This window comes from Peromyscus eremicus, chromosome 18, assembly GCF_949786415.1.
Source record: "Peromyscus eremicus chromosome 18, PerEre_H2_v1, whole genome shotgun sequence".
Taxonomy (NCBI): Eukaryota; Metazoa; Chordata; class Mammalia; order Rodentia; family Cricetidae; genus Peromyscus; species Peromyscus eremicus.
Genome location: NC_081434.1, coordinates 123,637 through 136,475, shown reverse-complemented (window position 1 = coordinate 136,475; position 12,839 = coordinate 123,637).

The following is a 12,839-nucleotide window of genomic DNA, read 5'->3' as shown; positions in this document are numbered from 1 at the left end:
GAGGCAGAGGCAGGCCGATCTCTGAGTTTAAGGCCAGCCTGGTCTACGGAGCAGAGCAAGTTCTAGGACAGGCTCTAAAGCTACACAGAGAAAACCTGTCTCAAAAACAAAAACAACAACAACAAAAAAAAAACAAAAACAAACAAAACAAAAACAAACAAACAAAACAAAAACAAGGAAAAAGTTTATTCCCAGGACCAAGGTCAGGTTTGTGACAACTTTTTATAATTCCTGCTACAAGAAGTTTCAAAAGTCTAACCTTCTCTGGGTCCAGCCTGCACATTCACATATCCACACAAGGACACACTGACATCACATAACTAAAATTAAAACAGAACTTTAAACAAATTTTCACTCATGAATGTTTTTTTCTCTTGTAAGCATTCATTCCTTTAACACAAGTGTTGAGGCATTGAAAGGTTTCCTTATAGAGTTTTTCTTGATCATGAATTGGTGCACAAAACAGAAAGCAAGCATGTAGGCTTGAGGTCAGAGAAATCAATCCTTCTTAGTTGGTGGTATCATTTGGAAAGATTTAGGAAATGCTGCCTTCCTGGAAGAAATATGTCATGGGGGTGGGTCTGAGAGTTTACATCTGCACACCATTTCCAGTTCCAACTCTCTGCTTCATACTGCAGGTTGAGGATGAGTTCCTAGCTTCCTGCTTTAGGTGCCATGTCTGACACTTGTTGCTACTCCACTTTCATGGTTATCCTGTATCACTCTGGAACTACAAGCAAAAGAAACTCTTTTTTAAGTTGTCTTAGACATTTTGTTTTATCACAGCAACAAAGGGGAACTAATACACATCCATAAGGTTGTTTTTTCTTTTTATTTATTCTTTGTGTCTTTCACATCATGTATCTCAACCCATCATTTCCTTTTCCATTTGTATCCTTTTGTATCTGCCCTCTGCCTTTGCAACCCCCCAAAATAAAATACAATTTAAGAGAAAAAATAAAAAAGAAAAATCTATCTCATCATGATTTACTTGCAAGTGTTCATTGCAAAGAGTAATTGGCCCAGTTTGAAGCCTCTGATTTGTGCAATACTGTAGTTGCCTGTTTTATTCTTTGCTCTTTGGGGGACCCACTACCCAGCTCCAAAATAAATCACACATGGAGGCTTATTCTTTCGTATAAATGCCTGGACTTAGTTTGGCTTATTTTTAGCCACCTTTTCTTAAATTATCTCATCTATTTTTTGCCTCTTGACTTTTATCTTTTTCTTACTTCTGAATATCTTACTTTCACTCTTACTCCATGGCTGGCTGTGTGGCTGGCCCCTGGCATCCTCCTCTTCTTCTTGCTCTTTCTTCTTCTCATTCCTCTATGCTCTTGATTTCTCTTCCCATTTATTCTCTTCCTGCCAGCCCTATGTATCCTTTCTCTCTGCCCATCTGTCAGCGGTTCAGCTCTTTATTAGACCAATCAAGTATTTTAGACAGGCAAAGAATCACAGCTTCACAGAGTTAAACAAATGAAACATAAACGAATGAACATCATTCGTTTACATGTTTACATCATTAAAACAAATGTTCCACTGCATAAACAAGTGTAACACACCTTAAAATAATATTACTCAACATTTCCCCCTTTTTGTCTAAAATGAAAGGTTTTAACTTTAACATGGTAAAACTGTGTACAATAAAAGCAGTTATCAAGTAAGAATTACACTTACAATTTATTCAGCCTATTTGCATTTAGCAAATTCAGAGAAAACATTCCACCACCTATCCCATTTTAGTTACTCCAAAGTTTTATACCTAATTTACTTTCTATCAAAACTAAGGAAAACTGCAAGTCTAACTATTTAGTCTTTAACTCCTTCAAAGAACCCAGAAGGGTGTAATATTACATAACAACAGAAACATCTGTTTGGACAGTCACCCAAAGTTTCTCTGCAGTGTTGGGGCATCCATTTTCAGCCTACAGGCCTAGAATATCTGGCAGACTTTTCATTGAAGCAGGAAATTTGAAGGATTGTCCTGCTTTGTATTGGCAAAGTTCATCAGTTGCCTTCCTCTGTGTCCTGCAGAATGTCTGCCAGACTCTTCCATGAAGCAGGAATCTCAAAGGACTGTCCTGCCTTGTTTGGCAAAGTTCAGCAGTCACTCTCCTGTAGGTCTGGCATGTCCAGTCTGCACAGCACACAGTCAAGCAATCAAGGCAAAAGCAGTTTCTTGCCCAAATGGCTAATCTTGCTACAATGAAAGCAAACTCCTATGGAGTTTCTTCAATGCCCATCATCCTTTTAATGAAGTAAATTAGTCCTGACAGGAGCAGATGTGTCTTTGTCATGAAAATCCCTAATTTAACAAAACATTTTAAATGCCAAATTCTGTAGGTCTTTGAAGTGTTGGAAGACCATTTATCTACCTAAAATGTATCTCTGTATAATCTAGAAAACATGTCTATCATATCTACAAATTTTATTGTCATAGATGACCAACCACTAACCTATGCTTCTTGATTATCCTAAATAGTTTATAAAGCTTTCAAAAACTAGAATGTTACCTTATATTTTTAAATGAATGTCATAGGTACAATAACTTAAACAAGATTAGAAACATACAGTGTAACTTTAAATTTGTATCAATATACAATATTCCCCTAAATGATAACAAACATTCATAGCCCACTACATAACAAAAAGCTTCCCACACCCCACTTAGGAATGTGGGTGTCATGTTCTCCAAACTGCTTCCTGCTGTCTGTTGGTGAAGGCATCTTTAGGGTTCCCAAGAAAATGGTCAAATCCTAGAAAGACCAGCTATAACCTTCCTTGCTATGTATCAGCTGTCAAGATTCAGTTGGTCTTCCCCAATCAAACATAATCCATATTAATCTGGAAGGAATCCACAGCCTCTCATTTCCTGTGAAAGCAAAACCTTTTCTCCAAGGCATTGCATCTTTTAAGTTCCATTTTTCATTTTTTGACTTCCATTTCAAAATTAAGGCATTCCTAAAGTATATAGGCTGGTTTATTTCAACAGTCCCTCTTTCAACTCCAGGTCTCTTAGCAGCTGTCCTTTGCTGTTCAAAATCAACACAATACCACATAGGATCCAGAATCCCTGTGTATTTCCCATCTCTACATGGTTACTCTTTTTTATTATTATTTTTACTGTCTCTTAAAGACTTTTAAAAAACTATTTCTTTGTATAACTGCATATACCCATTTTCTTTTCTTTAAGCCTATGCATTGTAAAACACACTGGAACCTGTTTAGAAGTTTTTCTGTCTGAACCTCTTTTACTGCATATTTTTTCACTTACTTTGTCTGCATGAGCAAAAAACCTACTGAGCAGAGTGGCTTTGGACCTTGGCCCCAGCTTTGGTGGCTAGCTCCATTCATTTCTCAGGTTGTGAAAACCAAGCCTAAAGATTACAGTCCAGTCTGTGGTTCATGACTCAGTACTGCATTAAACCTTCCTAGCTATAGAATGCCAGTACCATGCACCATGACGGGTGTTTGTACCTACTTAATGTGCTAACTCCTCAAGGGCTCGTTGTCCCATAAAAACCCTTAAAGGAGCCATATCCTCTTTTTTTTTTTTAAATTGAGACAGGGTTTCTCTGTGTAGCCCTGTCTGTCTTATAGACCAGGCTGGCTTCAATCTCACAGAGATCTGCCAGCCTCTGCCTCCCGAGTGCTAGGATTAAAAGGAAGTGCCATCACCACCTGGCTACCACCTCTTTTTTTTTCTCAAAGCTTTCTCAGGCCCTATGAAAACATGGCCCATGTAGGTATACCAGAATTTTGTTATTTTACTCTTTACTCTTTAAGGGGCCCAACACCCAGCTACCAAATAAATCACACATGCAGGCTTATTCTTTCTTATAAATGTCTGCCTGGTCTTATTTTGGCTTATTTCTATCCAGCTTTTCTTAAGTTATCCTGTGTACCTTTTGCTTCTGGGCTTTAATCTTTCTCTTACTTCTGTATATCTTACTTTCACTCATACTTTATGGCTGTGTGACTGGCCCCTAGCATCCTCATTTTCTTGTTCTCATTCCTTCTTCTCACTCCTCCATCCTCTAGATTTCTCTTCCCATTTATTCCTTCTGCCTGACAGCCCCACCTATCCTTTCAGTCTGCTCAGCTGTCCACCATTCAGCTCTTTATTAGACCAATAAGGTATTTTAGACAAGCAAAGTATCACAGCTTCACAGAGTTAAACAAATGCAACATAAAAGAATGAAACATGTCTTTGAATCACTAAAACAAGTGTTCCATTACATAAACAAATGTAACACATCTTAAAATAGTATTCCACAACACTACATTGGCAATGCTGGGCTCTGAATGAGACTCCTCTTGGATATCCTATTGCCCTGTGTCATGGAGATCCTGCAGCTTTTGGTCTGCCAGACCAGCCCATTCCCATGCTCCTACAGATCACAAATGTAGTGGATGTTGGGTGGGCCAACACATGACCCTGGTTCTGGGCCTGGGTAGTTGCAGGTTTGGTCGGCCTGCAATCTCTGCCTTGTCCTCACCATCAAGGAGAGCTCTACACCATTGTCCTTGCAGTAATGAGAAGGGGTAGAGCCAGCTCTCCTGCTTTCATGTCCTCAGGGTTGGCTCTCCCATAACTACACCATCAGGGCCAGTTCAACTGTGTTGACCAGGTGTGGTGTGTGCAGGGGCTATTCTCCTGAGTGCTACAGCAGATGAAGGGCAGGGAAAGCTCTCCCACTCTTATGACCTCAGGGCCAGATCTCCTACCTCCCACAGGTGGCATCTCTCCCCCACCCACACCACCTTGTGTTCTTAGGGTGGTTCATATGCACCCTGGCAGGTAACATCAGCTCTACTGATCTGTCTAGGACAGGTGCAGGGCACAATTTCCTTAGTGCTGCAGCTGGTAAGGGGAAGGGTCTGCTCCCTTGCCCACCACAGGTGATGGGGCTAAGAAGGAAGACATCTTTCCCTTGCACTGATCACCACATGGCAGATGAGTGGGGGGTGGCCAGTTATCCCACTCTCACACCCTCAGGGTCTGCTCTCCTGTGCTTATATCAATGGGGTCAGCTCTACTGTGCTGCTCAGGTAGGCAGCTCCTCCTTTCCTGAGTGCTGCAGCTGGTAAGGGGAAGAGTCAGCTCCCTGTTCTGTTGCAGGTTTCAAGGTGGGGGGGGGTAAGTGTTGGCAACTCTCCCCTGTCCACATGACAATTAGTGGGGATAGCTCTCTCATGCTCACAAGTTTGGGGCTGGCTCACTCACACCTCTGCCAACAGGGGTGGCTCTACTGTGCTGCCTGGGAGTGCTGCAGCTGGGGAAGGACAGGAGCAGCTCTCCTGCTCCACACCTCAGCCACAGAGGGGAAGGACCAGATCTCCCAAGCACATGTTCTCAGGAGGCTCACCCCTGCCCTTTTCAATAGGGTCAGCCCTACTGTGATGCCCAGAGGAGGTGCAAGACCCAGTTTCCTGAGTAAAGGGAAGGGTAAGTTTCCTCACCAACTGGAGGAAGGGTGAGGGCATCTTTCTATCATCCCCACTACTTCACTGAAGACGAGAGGAGGTACCAGCTATGCCACTCAATTTGTGGCTCACTTGTGCACCTGTTTACAGGGTCAAATCTACTCTGGTAACCAGGCAGGATTCGGAGCCCATTCTCCTGAGTGCTACAATTGTTGAGGGATTGGGTCAGGTCCCCCAATGCTGCCAGCTGCAAGGGGTGAGAGGAGGCATCTTTCCCTCACCACATGGCAGGCATGACCTCCTGTCCCGTTTTCACACCCTCAGAGCCAGCTTGCCTTTGCCACTCCTAACAGGGTCAGTTCTATTGTGCTACCCAGGTGAGGTGTAGGACCCTCTCCTGAGTGCTTCAGCTGGTGACGTTCAGGACCTGTTCTCCTTAGAGCTGCAGCTAATGAGGGGGTGGGCCAACTCTGCACAACTGCATGTTCTCAGCCTTCAGAGGCATCAGGAGCTGCAGACATCAAAACAGACTATGGCTGCATTAGGGCCATAAACACAGACATGGGGTGGCAGCAACCCAGGCTCAGACATCACAAAGGCCCTGGCTGGCAATTAAGGCAGCCCACTCACCTCTTTCAGATGTCTCTGTCCACAGGATATGAACCATTCTGGCTCTCTCCCATAGGATACCATACATTTGCTCACCATAATAGTGCCTGTGTGCCTGGTGCTGCATACGTGTCTCCTTGTACCAGTCAGTCCATCATAGCACTGGACATGACCCTGCTTCCAAAAATTATACTGGTGTCTGACTGCCCCAGTGCCCGAGGTCCACCAGGCCTAGAAATGGTAAGCACCTCATGGGTCCACATATATAAAGTTTTATAACTGGATTTGTTATTTCATGTAATTGAAGAGAAGTGTGAAGTCTAAAGTGGTTACTCTACTGTTTAAATTCATAGGGCTTTTATTCATATGAGTTTGCAGGTGCAAACAAAATAAAGAGGGATATCATAATGCTTGGACAGATTGTTGACATTGTCAAATTGTTTTCTCCAGAATAAAGAATCTTGTGTTACTGAATGTAAGTGTTGGCTGAGGATTGTCAAATCCTTAATAGATTCTTTTCAGTATGAGTTTGCTCAGTTTCTCAACTTTTACTCTTGTATAAAGACTATCATGAATTGCAAATCCTTACCACTGACTACATTTATATGGTTTCTCAGCAGTATGATTTTTTCTCATGATTTCAAAGACTAATGACACATACAAAGGCTTTATCACATTGACTACATTGGTAAGGTTTCTCTCCAATATGTGTTCTTTTATGTATTTGAAGATTACAGTGATGTGCAAAAGGCTTGCCACATTGATTACATTCATAGGGTTTCTTGCCAGTATGTGTTCTTTTATGCATTTGGAGATGACTGTGACGTGTAAAGGTATTGCTGCATGGTTACCTTTACACATGGTTAGCCTCCAGTAGTACAGGGCTCAAAGAGAAATCCACAGAGTTGGTGCATACTATGACTTCTGTGGTTAAGGAAAAAGACAAATTCTCTCTTGATGGTTTCCTTCAGATCTTTTCTTTATTCTTTTGCATTCTCTATTCTTTTCCTGGTGATTTCCTTCTCTCTTTCCAGATGTATTCCATCTAACTCTCTCTTTATTCTTGATGTTTCTCTTCTAGTTCCTTCTAAGTCTCATTCTTGATGTTTTCCTTCTAACTCATTTTAACTCTCTTTATTGATGTTTTCCTTCTAGTCCATTTTAACTCTTTTTCTTACACCTTATATACCCCAACAAAATCATCCACACAATATAAAAATTACAAGTGAATGATTACAATGAATATCAAACAAACAGTATAAAACAGCATGTTTTCTATATTCCTTACATGATTAAAAATTTACATATTAAACATATAACAGATAAAAAACAAATTATCAAAAGAACCCACATACATTCATAGCCAAGCAACTTGATATAGATTAACTATGTAGGCAAGCAAGATATTTTTCTCAGTTTTTTTTACTGGCAGGTTGCAGTTTTGCAGTTACAGAGAAAGGGCCAATTACTTTATTACTTATCTTCAAAGGTAATCATATAAGGAATCTTAAAGGAATCACAAACCTAAACTTTTATATATGAAAAAGAATCAGTCAGCTCTACTTTGAATCTTTGTCATGCATACCTACTCATCAATAGTTTCTTTTTTTTTTTTTTTTTTTTTTGGTTTTTCGAGACAGGGTTTCTCTGTGTAGCTTTGCGCCTTTCCTGGAACTCGCTTTGGAGACCAGGCTGGCCTCGAACTCACAGAGATCCGCCTGGCTCTGCCTCCCGAGTGCTGGGATTAAAGGCGTGCGCCACCACTGCCCGGCCATCAATAGTTTCTTATATCAGGCAATTAAGAGCAAAAATGGGTACAAAGAATTAATTATCGCCTTTGATCACCAACCAAACCTAGCAAAAAAGTATGTCAGGTAGTAACAATTGGGCTGCTTTGTATTTTTGACCCTAAACTAATGAATCTATAACTCAGCTATGTGTTCTTGTGAACTTTCGATTGTTTTCTGAAGTTTGTCATCTCAAAGTTATTATCAAAACATTGGAGCTAACCTGAAGTTATTTTAAGGCACTGTTTCAGCTAATGATGCACCTAGCAACCTGTGACTGGATTATTCAGCATTAAAAGAATTACAGCCAGCCTGGCTCCTGGGGGCTCAATTGTTTTCCTTAGTCATTAACCTAAACTGTGATCTATATAGCTCCTTAGGGGAAACTCATAAGCCTAGCTGTGTTATATTTCCTTGTATCTATTTTTATTCATCAAAACTGAATAAACTAATATTATTATTATCAATTAGACAGTAGAGCTTAGGAAAGGAATCATCTTCATAATAATCCACAGGTAAAAATGCCCAGTAGAGATCCCCTGTAGCACTAGAGATGATTGAGAAGCTGTGAGTCCCTGAGCTGCTGGCTGGACTGTGCCCCTTCCCCACCAATTCCAGCCCCAAAGACCAGGCAGCAGCATCCTCCCTCACCCTCTCAGCAACCTTCTCCCATGGCACCAGTGACCACTGGAAACATAGGCCCCACCTTCACCAATTGGAAGAGCAACCATTGGACCCACAGGCCCCACCTGCACCGATTGGAGGAAGAGGGACTCCCAGAGACACAGGCTCCACCTGTATGGATTGGAGGAAGAAATGGGTAGACAGCAGTGTAAGAATACATTCAACAGCATAAAGAGCAATATGGCACCAACAGAAAGTAGTGGTTCTACAACTGAAAGACCTGAACATCCCAACTCAGATGAAGCAGAAGAAAACAACCTTAAAAATAACTTCATGAAGATGATAGAGGCCCTTAAAGAGGAAATGAAAATTTCCCTTAAAGAAATGGAGGAAAATACAAACAAAAAAATTTGACAAAAATCAATAAATCCCTTAAAGAAAGCCAAGATAAAACAATCAAACAGGTGAAGGAAACAGTTCAAGACCTGAATATTGAAATACACAGGCAATAAAGAAAACACAAACTTAGAGAATTCTGGAAAAGGGAAATCTGAGTAAATGAAGAGGAACTACAGATGCAAGCATAACCAACAGAATACAAAAGATGGAAGAGAGAATCTCAGACATTGAGGATACAATAGAGGAAATATATCCATCAGTCAAAGAAAATGTTAAATCCAGCAAATTTTTAACACAAAACATCCAGGAAATCTGTGACACCATGAAAAGACCAAACCTAAGAATAACAGGGATAGAAGAAGGAGAATTCCAGCTCAAAGACACAGAAAATATATTCAACAAAATCACAGAAGAAAACTTTCCTAACCTAAAGACAGACATGCCTATGAAGGCACAAGAAGCTTACAGGTCATCAAATAGACTGGACCAAAAAAAAAAAAAGTCCCCTTGCCACATAGTAAAACACTAAACATATAGAATAAAGAAAGAATAGTAAGAGCTGCAAAGGGAAAAGGCCAAGTAATATAAAAAGACAGATCAATCAGAATTACACCTGACTTCTCAATGGAAACTCTGGAAGCCAGAAGGTCCTACAGGCACTAAGAGACTACGTATGCCATCCCAAACTATTATACCCAGCAAAGCTTTCACTCACCATAGATGGAGAAAACAAGATATTCTATGACATAACCAGATTTAAACAATACCTATCCAAAAATCTAGCCTTACAGAAACCACTAGAAGGGAAACTTCAACTCAAGGAAGTTAGCTGCACCCACAAAAACACAGGCAAAAGATAACCTCACACCAGCAAATCCCAAAGAAGGGAAGCACACACACACACACTACCAAATACAGCATCACCACCAAAACCAAATATAACAAGAATTAACAATCAGTGGTCATTAATATCTCTTAATATCAATGGACTCAATTTGCTTATAAAGAGACACAGGCTAACAGCATGGGTACAAAAACAGGATTCATCCTTCTGCTGCATACAAGAAACAGACTTCAACCTCAAAGACAGACATTACCTTAGAGTAAGGGGTTAGGAAAAGATTTTCCAACCAAATGGACCTAAGAAATATGGTATAGCTATCCTAATATCTAATAAAATAGACTTCAAACTAAAGTTAATAAAGAGAGATGGAGAAGGACATTTTGTATTCATCACAGGAAAAATCCATCAAGATGAAGTCTCAATTCTGAACATCTATGCCCCAAATACTAGGGCACCTACATTTGTAAAAGAAACATTACTAAAGCTTAAATCACACATCAAATATCACACACACTTCACTCTCACCAATGGACAAGTCTTCTAGACCAAAACTTAATAGAGAAATAAGGGAACTAGGAGATGGTATGACTCAAATGGACCTAAGAGACATCTATAGAACATTTCACCCAAACACAAAAGAATATACCTTCTTCTCAGCACCTCATGGAACCTTCTCTAAAATTGACCACACATTCAGTCACAAAGCAAATCTTACAGATACAAAAAAAGTGGAATTATTCCATGTATCTTATTGGATCACTATGGGTAAAAGTTAGAGTTCAACAACCACACAAACTACAGAAAGCCTATAAACTCATAGACCCTGAACAACTCTCAACTGAATTACCACTGGGTAGAGAAAGAAATTAAAGACTTCTTAGAATTCAATGAAAATGAATCCATGACATATCCAAACTTAAGGGATGCTATGAAAGTAGTGCTAAGAGGAAAGTTTATTGCACTATGTGCCTACATAAAGAATCTGGAAAAATTTTGAAAGCTCTAGAACAAAAAGCAGCAAATTCACCCAGGAGTAGATGGCTGGAAATAATCAAACTGAGGGCTGAAATCAATAAAATAGAAACATAGAGAATAATAGCAAGAATCAGTGAAACAAAGAGTTGGTTCTTTGATAGACAAACCCTTATCCAAACTAACCAAAAGGCAGATAAAGAATATCCAAATTAACAAAATCAGAAATGAAAAGGGGAATGTAACAACACACACTGAGGAAATCCAGAGAATCATTAGGATATACTTCAAAAACCTGTACTCCACAAAACTGGAAAATCTAAAAGAAATGGACAATTTTCCTGAAAGGAAAATTAAATACCAAAATTAAATCAAGATCAGATAGATAATTTAAATAGACCTATAACCTCTAAGGATGCTAATAGAAGCAATCATTAAAAGTCTCCCAACCAAAAAAAGTCCAGGATCAGATGGTTTCAGCATAAAATTCTTCCAGAATTTCAAAGAAGAAGTAATATCAATACTCCTCAAACTGTTCCACAAATAGAAACAGGAGGAACATTGCCAAACTCTTTTTATGACGCTACAGATACCCTGACACTCAAACTACACAGACACAACTAAGAAAGAAAATTTCAGACCAATCTCCCTCATGAACATTGATGCAAAAATACTCAATAAAATACTGGCAAATGAAATCCAAGAACACATCAAAATATCATCTACCATGTTCAAGTAGGCTTCATCCCAGAGATGCAGGGATGGTTCAACATATGAAAATATGCACATGTAATCCAACAAATAAACAAACTAAAAAAACCAGATGGTCATCTCATTAAATGCTGAAAATGCCTTTGACAAAATCCAACACCCCTTGGAGATATCAGGAGATACCAAATTATGCCTGTCAGAATGGCTAAGATAAAAAACAATGATGACACCTTATATTGGAGGGGATGTGGAGAAAAGGGAACATTCCTCCACTGCTGGTAGGAGTGTAATCTTGTACAGCCACTCTGGAAATCAATATGGTAGTTACTTAGAAAATTAGGAGTCAACCTACCTCATGACCCAGCAATACCCCTCTTGAGCATATACCCAAAAGATGCTCAAGTACACTACAAGGACACTTGATCAACTATGTTCATAACAGCATTATTTTTAAGAGCCAGAACCTGAAAACAACCTAGATGCCCCTCAACCAAAGAATGGGTCAAGAAAATGTGGTACATTTACACAATGGAGCATTACTCAGCTGTTAAAAACAATGATATCAAGAAATTTGGAGGCAAATAAATGGAACTAGAAAAAAAATCATCCTGAATGAGGTAACCCAGATTCAGAAAGACAAACATGGTATATACTCACTTATAAATAGATATTAGATTCAAAGCAAAGGATAACTAGGCTATGATCCACAAACCCAGAAAAGATAGGTAGAGGACCCTAAAAGGGTCATGCATCAATCTCCCCAGGAAGGCAAAATGGTTAAGACCTCCTGGGTAAACTGGGAGGGGGAATGAGGGGAGAAGATGAGGGGTGGGAACATGAGGGATTGAGATGGCTATGTTGGGGGAAGGATGAAGGATGGAGAGCAAGAGCAATGAAAGATATCTTGACAGAGGGAGCCATTATGGGGTTAGGGAGACACCTGGTGCTAGGGCAATCCCCAGGAACCCACAAGGTTGACCCCAACTATAACTCCTAGCAATGGTGGAGAGGGTACCTGAACTAGCCTTCCCTGTAGTTAGATTGGTGACTACCCTAATTGTCATCATAGAACCTACTTCCAGTGACTGAAAGAAACAGATGGAGAGACCTACAGCCATGCACTTGGCTGAGCTCGTGGAGTTCAGCTGAAAAGGGGGAATTATAGGAGCAAGGGGGGAGTCAAGATCATGATGGGAAAAAACACAAAGACAACGGACCCAAGCTAATGGGAGCTCATGGACTCTGGACTGACAGCTGGGGAGCTTGCATAGGACTGAACTAGGCCCTCTGCATGTGGGTGACAGGTGTGTGGCTTGATCTGTTTGTGGGGCCCCTGGCAGTGGGATCAGGACTTATCCCAGGTACATGAACAGGCTTTTTAGAGCTAATTCCCTATGGTGGGATGCCTTGCTCAGCCTTGATTCATGGGGGAGGGGCTTGGTCCTGCCCCAAGTTGGTATGCC